Here is a 17,649-nt window from a genome sequence, read left to right on the forward strand (position 1 = left end):
CTCCATGATGTGAAGCTCATTCTCTCTGGATTAGCACCAACAAGGACAACTTCTCTGGGTAAGCTGCAGCATCTCTGGTTATGAACAGGCTCCCACTGGTACCAGGGACCCTGGTGCTCCCACCTGCCCAAGATCTGGACCAACACTAAGAGCTCCCAGGCAGTTTCTCCTCAAGCACTGGCTTGAGATTTAGTGAAAAATCATCAAAACCATGATAATTTGAATGCAGTATTTTGTACAGTGTAGTGATAGCATCGTAAGAGGGAACAACTGAGGCTGCTCAACCTAAAACTCCTGATGAAGAAAAGCTGAAGCACTCCACAGTGTCAAGAGGCCAGAGAACATCTTGTCCAGCAAAATTCACTGTCAACTGTTGGGAAGTGGCACATATAGGAACTGATCAGCTCTAAGTATATACAAGCAACAAGAGGCTCTGCTGTACCAAGAAGAAAACAGAACTTGGAGTCATGGCTCTCTGAAATGTTAACTTCGTGTGTGATATACATGCAGTTATTGTCACCAGTGGTGAAAAGGTTGTGTAGATCCATGAAGCTTTCCCAAACAGATAACAAACATGAACACAAGTATGGAAGAGCTTCACCATGAGGAAAGACTAAATGGTACTGGAAAACAGAGTGAAATTTCTAGAAGAATGGTCCTGTGAAGGGGATGGATTAAGAGGAAATATTGAGCAAGTATTTTCATAAGGCGAGAACTAAGTGCCATCTGAAGAAATCATTGCGCACCTGGTTCTGACCAAACAAAACATATTACCCATTGACTAATCGCATTGTGGAATTCATTACCACAGGCTTCTATAGAGTTCAAAGCTAGGTTCAATGGAAAGTTTTAAAATTTGCAGTTCCTAAGTGACTGAGAAACAAATTCATGGAGGACAGATCCACCCATCCTAATGGGTCAATTGTCTCAAGCTTCACAAGAGTGAGACTTTGAAAGCACTGAGTGCTTCTAACTGAGATGTCCCATGCATGTGCTGTGTACTCTAAACTCTTCCCCTGAGCTTTCACTTGTGATTGGGTGGCTCTCAGTTTTGATAGCCAAAAGCAGTTCTTACACTCCTATGAGGCATTTAGTTCTCAATAAAACAGCATTTTAACAAATGCTTTACTAGCTCTAGCAAAAAGCACTGCAAGGAAATTTTTCTCTGGAGCTTTGCTCCTTCTGTCTTGCAATGGCAATCTTCAAGCAAACTGCTCCACACTTAACTCAGCCTCACCAGTACAGCTTTGGTTGCTTAATGAAAAACACAAGCAAACAAATGCATGCAGCTTTTCTCCAAAGCCAGCATGAACCACATGTGCCAGCACTGGTTTCTGTGTTGCCTTTTCATGAATGCACAAAACCAAAAACAAATGAATGATTGCATATACACAGACAGGTTTGTGGCCAGGTAAGCCATACTCATAACCAGGCAGCCAAGAGGAAGGCAGGGTATGCCAAGGCAGAAGCCTGCACACCCCAGGCAGACAGTAGGAGCCTTGAGCTCCTGTCTCAAGAACTGCTGGGGGGAACAGCCAAAGAGGTTTTAACACTGCCTCTCTCTCCTTCCGAGAACAGGGAAGAAATGAGTGAGGAGCCATGTGCCAAAACACTGCAAGAATCTGTTTAGTCCTGCATAAACCCAGCCCAATGGGGCTGCCCTTCCACACCACGCTCTTGAGCCAGCTGTCCCACCCCTTCACTTCGGGAAAGCCACAGCTTGGAAAACTGAGACCCAAAGAGTGGCAGAAAAGACACTATTAGAGGATTTTGGCACCTGCAATTTCTGCCACTTTGTAGCATTTAGGGAATCCACTGGTGTTCTCTTGGCTGGATTTTGTATGGTTGCATGAGTTCCTCCTGGTTTACAAATGACATAGTCACACTGGGTAATGAAAAAAACTTCATGAATTGCACAGAAGAGAAGAGGCTTTGGTGATACCTCAAATGAGCGTGCTGCAGGCAGAGGGCTTACACTGGATTTCTTTGTCCCTTATGTCCACACTAATAACTCATCAGAACCATTAACATAATCCCTGGCAGGATTTTGGCCCAGGCCAGGTAGTGCTTTCCCAAGTGCTACCTAGGCACAGTCTGGGAGTTTGCAAGCACGAGAGATCATTCCCCACAGGTAGTTAGGATGTGGCCACTGTGGTTTGGAAGCTAAGAGAGCTTAGCAGGGAGGTTGTGGTATGGTAGTGCCATTCAGCTCCAAGGGTAGAGGTCAGACCTTGCCCAAAGAAATTATTCCTTGAGTAGATTTAGCCCAGGAACTCTAGCCTCCTTTGGCAATTGAGCTAATTCATCATGTGTCATTCCGTTTTTGCCTGTCCTCCATCACGCAAGGGCCAACAATGCCAATCACACCTGTTGAGATGTGTTTGCTTGTTGATGCACTGTACCAGCTGATGTGTGTCATGGAAAGCCTTGACCTTCCTTCTTTAGCTTTTCTAAATGCTTCATTTACAGTTGTATGCACTGTTTTTTCCTGCTCAGTGTTAAAGTTCCTCGTTTCCACATTGAGTCTATTTGTGCTAAGATTTCCTGTCTTTTTGCTGAGTAGTTTTGACCTTCATTCAATAAATCAATAATTTTCCCAGAACTTCAACATCACAGCCCCCTCTTACTGCCTCTGCCTTTGTTCCAGCACTTAGTTTTCTGCAGCACTTCAGCAACAGCTCACCTGGAATTTCAGTGAAATACATGATTACTGCATTGCTCTCAGATATAGATTAAACAGAGCATCCCTCCTGGGATGGTTCTGCTCAATCTCTAACCCAGCCATTTAACATGGCAAAGTCCACTTGTGTTGCAGTTGCCTCATCTCTTTCTTCCCCCTGGCAGGCTGGCAGAGCCAGGGCTGGGCCCAGGTGTGCACTTATGTCCAGCTCCAGTGGTGACATGCTGCTTATCAGATCTTTTGTTACATCATGTGGGGAGAGCCTACAGAGCCTTGCAGGAGCAGCCACCTCCTAGAGGCTGTTTCCAGGGATGGACACTGGCTCCTTCAGCCTTCCCTAGTCTTCTTCAAAAAATCCTGTATTCCCAGCAGCTCACAAAGCATGCTGACAAAAAGGCAGGTTCATGGACTTCAGCATGTTTCATCAGTCTCTCTCAAAAAAATTCATTTCCATAGGTCATTCTTTTTTAACTGTAGACTCAAAACAAAGAACAGACTTCTCAATTGAAAAGAAGAACATAAAATTACAAACACTTCTCAGGGTATTTCTTCTCCTCCAGAACAAAAAAATCTTTCTCTCCATATGAAGTCCAAAAGACTGTATTTTTTCAGACCTCACCCATGGTATTCAACTAGTGAATTCTCTTCCTTTAGTAGACTGCTTTCCATTTTGACTTAAAAGGCGAAATAGGCTCTCAGCCAAAGGTTTGATTTAAATTCAGATCTACAGAATGGTGCTGTTTCCACCTTTGTATTTGGCCTGTCTGGCTTCCTAGGGTGAAACTCTTCTTCCAGATTTGCACAGCAAACACCAGCTTTTCTATTGTGTTCTCTGCTCTCCCTTTGGCAAACCACTCACTGGAAATCAGCACATCTAGGGAGATCAGTCCAAACTGCCATGGGAAACTGGCTATTTTTCTAAAATACGTGATACAGATCAACCACAGGTTACTGCCTAGATTACTAGTTTGTGGTACTCATGAGATCAGACTAGGTCATCATAAAGGTGCCTTCTGGCTTTCAAATCTATCACCCTAAATAATACATTAATGAAGTAACATGGAACAAAGCCACATTTGTTCATGTGTAAGGCATGTTAATGATGTTCCTTTCAAAGATGGAGCATTGGATTGATGCACTGAATTTCACCTCTAGGGACTCTGGTTATGAGACAAATGAGTTTGATAGCATCAAGTAAATACTCAATGGATATTTGCCTCCATCCCCAAAACCACCATGCGATTTGGCAGGAGCAGCAGTCTGTGCTCATGAGACGTCTAGAGGTGCTCAGGGCATTGGCAGTCCTCTGGGAGGAAGCATCTGGCTGTGCCATGCCTTGCGTTACCCAGCGCTCTCACCCTCTCACTTCCCCAAGCACCAGCAACACACTGCTCCCCAGAATCACTGCAAAGAAAACATGAAATTAAAGCTGAAAGAAGGGGAAAAGATATCTAGTTGGGTTCATTAAGTGAACTAATGCTGGAGATTGGCCGAACTACACACTGTATCAGCTTTGATGCATTATTAGAATTGTGAAAACTTTCAGTGTTTCAAGGAAAAGACTTTTTCCAGGCGCAAGATCAAAGCCAAAGCTAAATAATATGGGGTTACAGAGCAGAGGACTTTCAAATGACTAGTCTTGACTGTTTTTGTATCTAGAAATGTTGTGATAGGAGTAGCCCTTTTTTACAAGGCCCAGTAACAACAATGTAAATCAAGCATTAACCAGAAGTAGACAGCAAACTATCTATTTTTTTAAAATACTTCTACTGGAGCTGGTTTTTAGGAAAGGAAAAAAGGAGTTCTGTTTTTAATAGCATAAAAATACTTGTCCAGAAGGCGCCACTGTATCTTTGTCCCAAAGCATAACAATGTTAGATATAAACCAACAACCTTAAAACAGCTGATAAAACCACATATGGGGATGTTTTGACACGGAGCTGCTGGGACACAGCTCAGGGTGAATCCTCACCCCTGTTTGATAGGTTTTTAGACTCCTTGCATAAAGTACCCATGCTAAAAAAAGAGAGAGATGTACTAGTCTGTGCAAAATAGGGGGTATGGAAAACTTGCCTGCAAAATGTATCCCTGTTAGATGGGACATTTAATTTCAACAGTCTCTTGGACAGAGAAATTATGGCTGTGACAGCTTGAATTTGGTTGTGAAGCTGCAGCAATCACAGCAACAGGACAGCACAGATTAGGAAGTTAGACATACAGGGACAGATAACTTCACCCTTCTAAAAATCATACATTCAATGTGAACTGGTTGTATTCATTTCCTCTGTAGGTAAGGCAGAGAGGCAAACACCTCCAGAGGGTAAGTCATCCTGTCCTAAGACAGGTGCTTAAGGCAGGGGCTGAATTGCCCAGCAAAAGTGCAAGTTTTTCCTCCCTGGCTCTTGGAGCCAAGAGAACTCATGAAGCCAAGGTGCCTAATTTCCAGGTGGTTAAGACAGAGTAGGATGCATCACCCCCACAGCTAACTTACCTAATCATCAAGACTCCCGTTATGTTTCCAGACAGGAAGAACAGCCAAATACTTTCAGTCTTGGATATGTTTATATGAAGAAACACAACAAGAAAGAACAAAACTAAGGTCTTCCTCCAGGACACGGACACGGTTTGTCTCTCTTCTGGAAGGATTTCAGAAGTGAAAGAGAGTGAAATGGCTGCTCCCCTGCATTTAGGACTGCCTTGGTTTTCCCCATAATGTTAAAATACAACCTTTTGTACAGACTTCCCCTTACCCTTTTGCACAGACTCCTCCATGTCATTAGGATAGCCCATGGTTTTGCTATCTGAATGACATTGTTCAAGCCCATTTATAAAGCCAAGAAAAAGAAATCTGAAGATCTGCTTCCTCCACTAATTGCAGACTACCATAATTTCGGGCCAAATTCAATTGCTGCCACAGAGAAGAGAATCTGAAAGCAGCACAGACTCTCTTCTTAATCCATTCAGGAAGCACAGGCTGTTCTGAGAGGGATTTTTTCATTGTCAAACTTTAAGGTCAAAACTTGGTTGAGGAGCATATATTTTTTTAAAAGTGTGCTTAATGCTCATGTCCATCTATAAAAAGATGGTGCGATTTGCGTCCCTCCCCACACAGCCAAACCAGTGGGGTTTGAGTAGCGAGCCCATCAGGCCTGGCCCTTACCATACGAACTGTAACTATGGTGCAAGTGATTCCCAAACATCAAAAATCAGTAATCCTACTCTGTAGCTGTACGAGGGTCATCATGGTTTATTAACTGTATATGGTCCTTGACCCTACTAGTCAGACCTCTGTTCCTCCAAACTGCTCCATCATACTGAACTTCTCGGCTGTGCTACGGAGATCCATTCTCCTTAGGAAGGAAACGAAACCCTCCTGAATGGGGTGCTGGACTCCACTGAAGAGAAGGCCACTGGCAGGGTTTGTGCCTGTTCATGAACAACCCTGTAGAACGAGCACAGATGGGCACTTATGAGCATGATCAGACAAATAAAAGGCTGGATTCAGTTTATACACAATGAGATGGTGTTTACTTGTTTCTTGACTGAAGTTTTAACATGTAAGTCAAGCAAGGCCAGAACACTTCAGAAATCCAGTTTCCGTTGCAAGAAGGGTGTCATGAAAGTATTCATATGTTTATTATGAATATACATACAAATATGTGCATATATATTTGGTTAGAATGAGATTAATTCATAAGACATGAGAGGTCAGAAAGAGTGCACCTACACTCGTGCATATAGACATGAATGTACAAATATGCTTGTCTGGATAAAGAGAGAGAGAATAAAAGATGGAAAACAACGTGGAAAATCAAGAAAGAGGCAAAACAAAGAATGGTAAGATACAGCAAGAAATCCGTAAAGTAATTGAAGTTGTAAATCTGAGTTACATCATACATCCCACTTGGCCTTCCATCAGAAAGGGAATTCTTCTTCCATCAGAAAAAGGAACAGAGGGAGCAATGTTGAACACTACAAGGCCCTGATTCAGATATAGATCTGAAAATGGGTACTTGACTGCTCTGATTTGCACAGCCCTAGATCTGGAGCACCTTTGCTGCAGTCAGTGGAGTTACTTCAGCATTGTACCTGTGCAAGCAGAGATAAAATCTTCTGTGCAATGCATGAGGATTTAAGTAATCCCAGAAAAGGATTTGGTCAAAGGAATCAAAGCAAAAACAAAGGAAGAACGTGAGCATTTTGCTTCATGGTCTTTGAAGCGTTGTGTCTTTTACAAGGGAGTAACCTAATCTACATTTACAACTCTGTTTTTCTTCCACGATTTACTCCAGAGATTTTCTTTAAACAATAAATAGGAAATACTCTCATATACAGCTGTGCAGGATATCTAGTTCACAAGCCATTTTTCCAGGGTGGGAGCTTGTCCGTTAGGCATCACAGTCATGGAAAAGAAAATACCGAACGTGATGCAGGAAGCAACATTGCTGGCTTTCTCATTTAGCATCCATTCAATACCACAGTCAATTGGATGAGATATCCCTAGGTGATTACCTGCATGAAAAGGAGATGAGTTCTATCTATTTTGAGCCAGGGAAAGTGCCATCAGCCTCGCTGCAGTGGTCCGCTTAACTTTTGTAGTGACCTACTCAGGATAAAACGCAGACCACGTGAAGTTGCTTTGCAGCAGCACTCAGTCTCGGAGATCATTCATTAAGACTGTGCCTGGTAACTTTCAATTTCCTAAGATGATGCTCAAAAAGGTCCTGATCTGGACAGAAATGCAAAAGACTTTGGATATGGATTCAGGTTTAGCACTAGAAGTACCTGAAACTTCTAATGGGTCTGATTCGGCAGTGTGCTCAAGGGAAACCTACCCATATCAAGAGCATTAAAATCAGCCCAGAGCACATCTTAACCTGCTTTATCTGCTTCTGGGAAACATCCCCATGTCTAGAGCAGACTCCCTACTTCCAGGGAGACTTGACTTCCAGTATCACCAGCCTCCATGGGTATGAACTCTCTTCTTCACATAGAGGACAGTATCCTGGCCATGAGGCTATACCATATCCCTGGCATTCAGGGGGTAGGAAAGAGATATATGTATTTATTTATATTTATATGTTAAAGCTGGGCCACATGCAGCCTGGACTGCAAGTCTCATAAGGTCAGAAGATGAACAAGTGAGAAGTGGCCTCATCATCAGAGGATTGAACTAGACTGGGCTATACCCAGGTACACTGAATTGGGAAACATTTGATAGAAAGCTGGATCTGTTTCTGAGCTGTGCCCAGCTGGTCTCCATGCAGGCTTGCAGGACAGATATGAGTCTGAGTCAGCTGGGCACCTCCCTCTTGTCTGGAAGCAGCATAGCTTTGCATTTCGGGTAAGTGGATGCACTTTATATAAAGATTTTTTAAGTGTGATGTGGTTCTGAAGAGTAAAGAGGGGAAAATGGGATGGTAGGTCTCTGAGTTGATTCCCTTAGTGACTCAAGTCACATATGTCCTCCTTGTAGAAGTAAATGAGGGGAAGATTCTCCACTCACCTTCATCTGAAGTCAGATTGGTTGTTTTCTTCTATGGTCATTAATTCTACCTGATTTTGCCTAGGGAAAAGAGACAACTGTATTTGGATGATTTAGTAAAGAACTAAAATTCATCTTTCTACCTATTAGAGCAGGGGCAATACACTATGGTGAGTATTAAAAAAAAGTAAGTGTATACTGATATGGTACAGTGATGAGCAGTCAGCACTCTCAACATATATAGGATCTGGTGAAAAAAAGGTTATTTTCCTCAGCCATATTCCCAGGCACACTAGAATTATAAAGTAATTTCAGAAAATCTTCTCAAGATTAAGCTATAGGTTTTCCTTTCTAAGAGGTCTTTGTTCATCTCCTTGTAGTGTTTCAAGCTTTACAAGTGCCTGTGCCCCCATGCACAAGAGAGATGGAGGGCTGATCTAAAGTCTCGAGCCTGGGAATTTGGGTAGGAGGCAAAGAAGCTGTTTGAGCTACAGCATCTATAACAAGCCATCTTCTTTTTACGATGTTCCTAGCACTTTCATATTAATGTCATTAGCTGTCCTTGTTTAGCTGGAGCACTTTTGACATATCCCATTAAATTCAGACAGCTCATTCACCAAACTGATGGTGGTGGCTCACACATCAAAACACCTCCGGGTTTCTCTTGCAGGAAGTGAACAACGATAAGCAGCTCATGTCTCACAATGCCACCAAAATGCCACTGTGCCAGTGATGGGGTTGGCACAGGACACCATTGGCTAGGTCTGAGCCTGATTTCACTCTGTGACTACAAAAGAAGAGGAGCTAAACCAGGCAAGAAAAATTCTGGCATGCAGTGCTGGCAAGCACTGTGGCTTTATTTATTATTTCATGTGTTTTCTATCTTCTGCTCATACAGTCAGTTCAGATCACTTTTGTCTTCCAGAGATAAATCAAAGCCCACAATGGGCTTCAGACCAAATTTGATGGAAGCTGCTTAAACAGAACATGAATTTGCCCCTCTACCTTTGCTCTGATTTAAGGAAGCATGCATGCCCAGATTATTTCACCTGAGGTAGCCAAGCATTAATTAATTACATAAAAGCATTTGTGAACCTGTTAAAACTACCTATTAGATGAGCAGTGCTGCTATCTCCACCATCGCTCTAAATGTTTTAATTAATTTGGGGGAATTTACACATGCACGTTGTCTGCCAAATTCAACAAAACTTGCTTTATAAACTAATAATAGCATTTGCTTTCACAGTGGAGTTATGCAAGCTCTGTATGTGCATGCAAGTAGGGAGAGTGCTGGCCACAGCACAGAGCCAAGTGCCACTCAGTGATTTACCAACAAACCTACGTTCTCATCAATATTAGTTTCATACTAATGTCAGTAGAGTTGCGGGCACTCAGCACCATGCATGCAAATGTGCGTGCAGCATCTGACAGGATCAAACCTAACAAAACTAATCCTTTCTTTTCTTTTTTTTTTTTTTTTTTTTTTAACAGGTTGAGGTGAGGCCTTGGTGATTTGTGCTGTCCCATCTTTCTGCTGCGGGTTTCACACTGCATTCAGATAACATAGTTGTAACAGCATGTCAGGGCTCAGCTGCTGGAGATGAACGGCTGGTGCACGATTTTTAAAGGAAAAATTACTGCCTTTTTTGGCAGACTTTGAGAGGATAACTCATTAATTAGGCAGCCTGAAAAGCAAAATAAAATCCCAATCCCCATCAGTGGATTAGCACACAGGGTGAGAAAAAAAGCCTGTACAAATGTGAGGAAACTTCACTGAACAGGGCAATGTCAGCCCAGACTGCATCCCAGGGAAGTCCTGATCCTCTATTGCTCTGATGGCATTTGCTTCTGCAGACATGGGAGAAAAAACCCTCTGGCATCTGGGATAGATGGCATGAAAGCACTTGCCATGGAAATTCCCCATGCACCATCACAGCTGCCCATGCCAAGTTTCACCACCTGCCCTATAGTCCTTGTGTCTGGATGGGAGGACAGGGAGCATCCCAGGAGTCCTGATCCTCAGCACCTGCATCCACAGCACCTCGGTGTCTCATAGCCTCCCATGCATCTGTCCTCACCCCACCTCCGCAGGGTATTGCCCCACTTCATAATGCTGAGGGGAAGGCATTTTCAGGAGCGTTCAGACATTCAGATAGGCATCTGGCCCCTGATCTTCAAAGGTAGTGAGGCTGTGCTGCACTGCTGAAGTGCCCCTACACTTGGGGGTTTCTCCAGTTTAACTACATCACTTCAAATCCACCTAAATGAACTGATACAACTTTACTTGTGTAGACAAGACCTTAATCTCTCCATTTAATCTGTTCTTGCTATTGTTCTTCCTGGCCTGGGCCTCTTGGAAGCCCACAGCATTCACCGTAGAGAGGTGCTCAGCTTCCTGGGGATGAGCAGGGAGCTACCTTGTGAATTCATTTCCACTTGTGGCTGGCATTGGATTTGCACTCCAGCTCCCTCAGGTAATATTTGTTCCAACGTTTCCAGCCCATTAAACATTTAAAATGCATCTCCTTAATTTATCTCCTTCCCTTGATACTATCTCCCCCGTGTTCCTTGGTAATTTCTTTGTAATGACAACCACTTTGACAAAGTCCTCCTTCTCCAGCTGTAGCAGGCATGATGAGGTTTGGTATACCACATCACACCGCTGGTCTGTCAGATTGCACCTCCTGCCTTTGACAGCCCTTGCAATCCCATTTTTAGAGAAATACGGGGATTCCCACCCCATCACCAGGTCTGTTACAGTGTCACTGCTGCTGCACCACCTGCCCAGCACTGCCTGCTTGCTGCTGAGAACATCTGCATGGCTCCCACAGGGATCTGCTGCACCAGGCAGCTCTGTCCTCCATGATAAAACGACCACAACTGCTTGTGCACATGATATTGTGCCACACCAAGCACGGACTGTTTTAGTTTCTCCCTTTTCCTTACAATTGCTCACTCCATCCAGATCCTCGCTGTCCCCTGCAAGCCAGTGGGCTCCCACTCCAACCCAACCTTCACCTCTGCAGCTCCTCGCAGCACTACTGCTCCTCCAAATAAAGCACAGTGCAGGGTGAAAAAGAAAAAAAAAAAAAAAAGAAGAAGAAGAAAAGGATAGACCCTGTAAGAAATGGGAGTTCAGAAACAGTGTTTTGTAAGCACTGACCTTCTGTTTTCCCCTGCCTGACTGGGGGAAATTCCTGCAAGGAGAAGATGGTATTCGGTTGCCTTAGCTCAAGGTCCTTTGCTCCCAAGCTTGTTGTCATGTCACATTTGCTTGAGCAGATGACTCTGACTGTATCACAGTGAGGTCAGGGTCCTGTTAGAAGTATCACTCCAGGTGACCACTTAGCTCTCCCCTTCTCTGACCTCAACATGGATAAACCAGAGGAGGCAGCAAGTGGGAGTCAGCATCTGGCTAGAGTCAGAGACTGGTCTGGTGGGAGGTAGAAGTTGTGTTTTATAAAACGTACTATCATGGAGGCTCTATCCACTATCATGGACCAGGTCTTCTGAGCCTAGGTTATTAGAGAAAAGTAATAATCAGAACCATAGTCTTAAAACCAGTCAGCATTTATGCAAACCCCTTGCTTTCCTATCCTACCTCAGTTCCCTTGCAATGTTTCCCAACAGTATTTGCAATTAAAAGTGCAGCTGATATCTTCTATTTCTCAATTTCAGAACCTTTGCTCTCCCCAGCAGTGATCCATTTGTAGTCACCTAGAAAAGTAAGAGCAACATGTGATGATGCTCATCCACTGCCATGCAGCCTGTGGGTGCGTGTGTCACATCCCCTTCCTCACACTCCCTTGCTGACAGGTGGTATTTCACTTATCATTAATGATACCAGCTCTTCATTCAGGTGAATGTGCATCTGTGTAAGAGGAAAATACCAGAAAGGAAACTTGAGCAGACACATCTGCAGGATGTGCAAATCAAGCACAGAAAGAAGGAATTTGGCAAGTCTCTCAGGAAATGATGATAGTGATTTTTTTTTAATCTTGTGCCTTTTACTTGTTCAGCCAGGACACTATTTCCTATTTCAAGACATTTCCACATTGCATATGTGCTGGGAATGTAAACACAATCCAGGATTCAGCTACCGCTTTTTCAGGAAAGAAAGACCTGCTTTCCAATGTCACCACTGGCCACAGCCCGCATGGGGAAGCATTCAGCGGAGGAGTGACATAGCCTGAGATAGGCTGGATGGACCACAGCTCCATGTTGAGCTCATGCTGTGCGAGCAGGGCAGGCAAGCTCTCCCCTTCCTTATCTCACTTTCCATCCCATGCAGCTGGGGATTTAGGCCTGCAATACTCCTCTGGATGACCTCTGATGTAGACATGTTCAGTAGCTTCCTCCTGCTCACAAGGTACTGCCGTGGCCCAGAGCTGTGTTTGGAAAAGGCTTTGCACCTCTCTGCCATGGAACACCTGAGGCACAAAGACAAAGCACGGGAGGGGAACTGTGTGGAGACCAGAAGGGAGAAGATGGGATGCAGTGACTGGGATCAGCAACAGCAAAGCCAGGGCTGCAAATGGCAAAGAGTATGTCAAAAGTATGGAGGGGAAAAATAAGTGTCATGACCTGCTCACCACTCAGGTTGCTGGAAAACAGCAAGACAGTGATGCAATGGACATCGATGTAATTTTTCCCATAGAAATTAATGTAACAGAGTGTGGAATGAATGCATGCAGGGACTTACAAGAAGTGCACAGAGACAATATCTATGATGTGGAGGATGGAGACAATGGGGACAGGACCATCAAGTGAAGGCTTTTCAGAGGCTGATTTTTGGGAACAGAAAGGTCTTACCTGCTTTTCCCATGAGACTGCATCTTCTCAAAGGAGAATTAATCCTACCTCTCCTGAGGAATTACTTTTTTATTCTTGTCATCATCTTCCTCAGGTGAACAAATCTGAATCATAAATCAATGAGACGCAAGGAACATGAAAATTAATTAGTGATGATGGTTAGCAGAGCTGGATGTTAAATGACTTGTGGGTGTTGAGACTCCAAAACTGCAGGCAGAAAAAGGTTCAGCCTGCCTTCCACTCTGCTAAGGTTTCTTAGGTCCTCATATCTGTTTTCCAGAGAGTAGACAAAGCAGCACTGGAACCATCATCCCACACTGGTTACTCCTTCGAGGTGGTAGCAAGTGAATGAAAGAGGGCAGAAAAACCCTTGTGCCTTTACAGGACAGTGATGAAGAGTGAAGATTCTTGCTCTTGATGTTCCCCACAGCTGTTGTACAAGAGGCACTTTGTACCCAGTACCACAATTAAATGCCATATCACATATCAGGCAGAACAGAGGCTGTGCAGGAACTTGTTTTTCTGCTTTGGTTTACAACTTAGTCCATTAATATAATCTCATTTGGTCCCCCCTGCATTTGCCTCACTTTGGCATGATGCCCTCTTCAAAGTCTGTCTTATCTTGTAGACATATGCCCTTTCCCTGATATTATATCTCGGCTGCATTTTCTGCTTCTTCAGAGTTATACTGTCTCCCAGTACAAAGCTGTGCAGTGGTGTGATAACTTTACACCACTTGAAGGTTTGTCCCTAAAAATCCAGCCAAAAGGTCTGCTGAATTTGAGAAAAATTCCAAGATTGCTATTCCAGCTGTCCTCTCTCCCCTCTGCCTGGACAGCGTATGGGTGCCTCCTTTGCTTCATACTGCCCTCTCCAAGGTGAATGGCGAAGGTCACTCTTTCCCAGGGGGGTAATTTTGGCTTACTGGGTTCTGACACTGAGCTGGGTTAAACAAAACGTAGAATATATATCTATATCGTATAGATAAATTCATGATGGGCTGATATAAAAAATTTCTGCTATTTACTGTTTCCTTGCAGATGTTACCATGCCTTCCCACTCTGGCTGAAGCCCACTGACTCTTCAGTTGACAGAATTTGCAGCTAGGTACTTTAAATTTAAGCTTGCATCAATCCCTGTTCCAGAAAAAGTGGTTTGGGACGGTGACCTCTGGCCAGTGCCCAACTGAGTACCCCACAGATAATGTCTGTCACTTCCTCAGCCATCACCAAAACTGGGACTTGTGATCACTGCTGCAGGTCCCTGTTGAAGTGGTCTTAAACCAGCTCTGAAGTTAAAAACTGAACACAGTTCACACAGAGAACCCTGCTACCTCCTGTTAATTACCCACACAAGAATAAAATTGCGATAATTAGAAGATCAGATAATGGTGTCTGGGAAACACCAGAGCAACTACAGAAGAAATGTTGGTTTAGTAATGAAATGCATGTTAAGTACCCTTAAATACCTTATTAACAGCTGGGGGGTGATTCCCAGCGCCAGCCTCAGTGTGCTAACAGCAATAAGACACTTGGAGCTCTAAGGTCAAATGGGTATTTTCTCACCAATTTTTTATTTTTGGAAAATTAGTGCAATGAAGTTGTGCAGGAAACTTTTTTTCCACAGGTTTTTTTTCAGCATGAAACAGTTTACATTTTTCAACATGGTGAAAATCACTGAGTTACACTTCTCACTGTTATTTGACTTTACCTACCCTCCCAAGAGATGTGGGGAGAGCCCAAAGAGCCTTGAAAACCAGAGCAAGGAAGAGGATGAGAGGCATCATGCAGGAAAGTCACTCTAAAAATCACCAAATGGAAACTGCCACAGTAGAAAAATCTCACACTTTGACTTTGCCCTCAGCTCAGAAACTTACAGGAGGAAATACCTGCAGGGAGATACGTAAGGTGGGTATGAATGAAACAAATACACAGTACAGTGTGCCTGTAACAGGGGATCAGGGCACATCTTGCAACAGAGATGAGCTGTTGGAGCAGCAGCTCTTTCCAGAAACACCTGGGTCCACATGTGCTGGAAAAGTGAGCTAAATTCAGGCAATTGACAATTTTTTTTTGAGATTTTGGCTGGCTTACTGTCTTTCCTGCCAAGCAAGACATCGATAAGAGCAACATTTAGAGTCAGTAATCTGTGGCTAAACCAAACCAAATAATGAGAATAGCTGCATCACCAGTTTTGAGCCTCCTTAAACCAAGCCAAGGGAAAGAAAGGGGTAGGAACAGCAACCACTGAAGCAAATGGAGGGGTTATCCATTTCTGTAAAAGTTACAAAAATGTCCAGCACAAAAGCCAAAGCCACTCCTGCAGACAGATTTCCGTCTCCAGTTTGCCCCAGCTCCCGGCGTGTCTGGCCACAGATGGGTGAGCTCCTGCTAGGAAGGACTACCTACCCCTTTCTTGTTCCATTTTGCTGAATGTGATACCATTACAATTTGTCTGTCAGAGGAAGAACTCCTTTGGTCATTTGCTGACTGCTGGAGAGCCCTCCAGCCAGACCTGAAGGGGTTCAAATACCACACAAGCACACAGGCTAAGGAAATTTGACACAGTTCAGGACAAAATCATAAGCCTTTCATTGAAGGAGATGGATCATGGCAAAGGATTTTCCAGTTGTGTTCACCAGACCAACTCATCCACAGGAGGGATGCAGCCATGAATGTGCCTTTGCAGCTGCGCATGCACGACCATGACTAAGGTCTTTTTATCGGAGTGAAGCCTACTGTCACTCCCTGTAGAAACATTTGGTCTTCCTGTCCAAAGCTTGTTATTAAACTACCAAGCTCTTTGTAGTTAGGAAAAAGAGTTCATCCTGACTATTCCTCAAAGCTTCTGAAACCCAGGAAATGCTGAACAGATTTCTTCAGCAGCTGTAGGCACTGCTTATAGATTAAAATAGGAACATAAGTTAGAAGTCATTTGGGGTTTTCCTTAGATCACTGAAGGCTGTGAAGTTGCCAAGTGCTTGCTCTGCTCTGGACATGCTTTAATAGACAACTGGTAAAACATTAGGATTATGGGATAGGGATCAAGCTATTTAGTCGTTAGCACCGTGTGTCTCCAGCCCATGATTCTAAAGGTAACATCAGTCAGGACTTAATTAAAAAGTGATACAATTTCAAACTTGTAAGCCGGTGTTTTGGGTTGGGTGAGACTGCAGAAAGGGTACTTTCCAACTAAGGATTTCTTCTGCTCAGCAGATTTCTGTCCAGAATATTTTGTCTACTGTAACATTTTTATGAGAGGCTACTGAACTGAAAATGGACTTTGGACAAAGCAGCAGCATACATATATATATCTGTGAGGGGTAGCTATAAATGAGTCCAATATTCTAAGTTATGACCTGATGGGCTCCCTGTGATTACCCAAGGGATCTTTCCTTGCACAGCTCATGAGCTCAGGCTGATCAGATCAAATTGCAGTGGCTTAGCATCCATGGCACTGCTAATGGATGTCACCTGTGTCTCCCAAACCAAAGGTGACCTTTGCAAGTTAAAGCCTATGTTTTACTTTGGACTGAAACATACCCACATAGTAGATCAAGTGTTTTATTTTCCTGATGGTACTACAGAAGGATGGGGGTTGGCAAGCAATTCCAACACCAAAGAATAAAGCAGCAGGATTAGTTCTGCTTCTAGAAAACTGTAGTTCCCAAGCAACTCTGGGAGACCTGAGAAGGAGACTCCAGACCGAATAGAAGGGAAAGGGCACAACATAATAGCAGAGATTCAGCCACATCACTGCAGTTTCTCCCATATGAAAGATTCCATGAGCCGGGAACACTGCCCTTAGCTCAGTGAATACCCAAGGGGAAACTGAACGTGGAACCACACATGGACATACATATACATACACCCATATATATACATATTTATGTGTGTGTGTATCCTGTGTAAGTATGCATTTTTCCTGATATCTCAGTATATACTGAATGTCTGTCTGCAGTCTTCACGATGTTTGTTACGTGTTTTTCACACATCTCTGAATATGTGAAATCCAAACCCAGGGCTGGAGCTTTCACTAGCCTGAGGCAGCTGGGCCCTTTTCTAGAAGTGGTTGTAGTGAGTAGGAAATCCAGCGTTTAGTCCCAGTGCTAAAGTGAATGAAGGAAAACATTTTCTCGCAGCCTCCTTAGAATAGGGGAAACAGTAGAGAAGAAAAATCCAGCACAGTGAATCCAAACACAAGGTCCCCAGACTCATCAACCTAAAAGAGCTTTTCCAGGCCTGTATTCCAGCAACACCAGGAGATGAAGTATTAGCACATAGTCCCAGGCAGCAGAACTTGGGTATGTGCCCATTCTCAGGAGAGAGGCAGCAGATCAGACAGCCCCATACCCAGCATTTTATTTTGGCTGGCTTTGGAAAGCCTCCAGCACAGCCTAGGGGCTTTCAGCATCTCTGTCCAGCTGTACTTTCTCCCATTGTGGACCATGTGTGGGACTGGATATATGCACCATGTAGCATCATGGCAAGGCTGTGTCAGCAGAGGGACATGATCCAGACACCTGCCTGATCCATACCACCCCTCTTTTGGATTTGCTCCAGTTTTCCAATGTCAGGAGGAAATAATCCAAGCAAAAAATGTTCATCAGGAGTAGCTGCGAGCAGCTTACCTCACCTCTCTGAAATGTGCAGAGCCAAGGCAGGCTCTCAGC

The sequence above is a fragment of the Pipra filicauda genome, unplaced genomic scaffold, assembly GCF_003945595.2.
Source record: "Pipra filicauda isolate LSUMZ 115617 unplaced genomic scaffold, ASM394559v2 scaffold485_size447873_pilon, whole genome shotgun sequence".
NCBI classification, from domain to species: Eukaryota; Metazoa; Chordata; class Aves; order Passeriformes; family Pipridae; genus Pipra; species Pipra filicauda.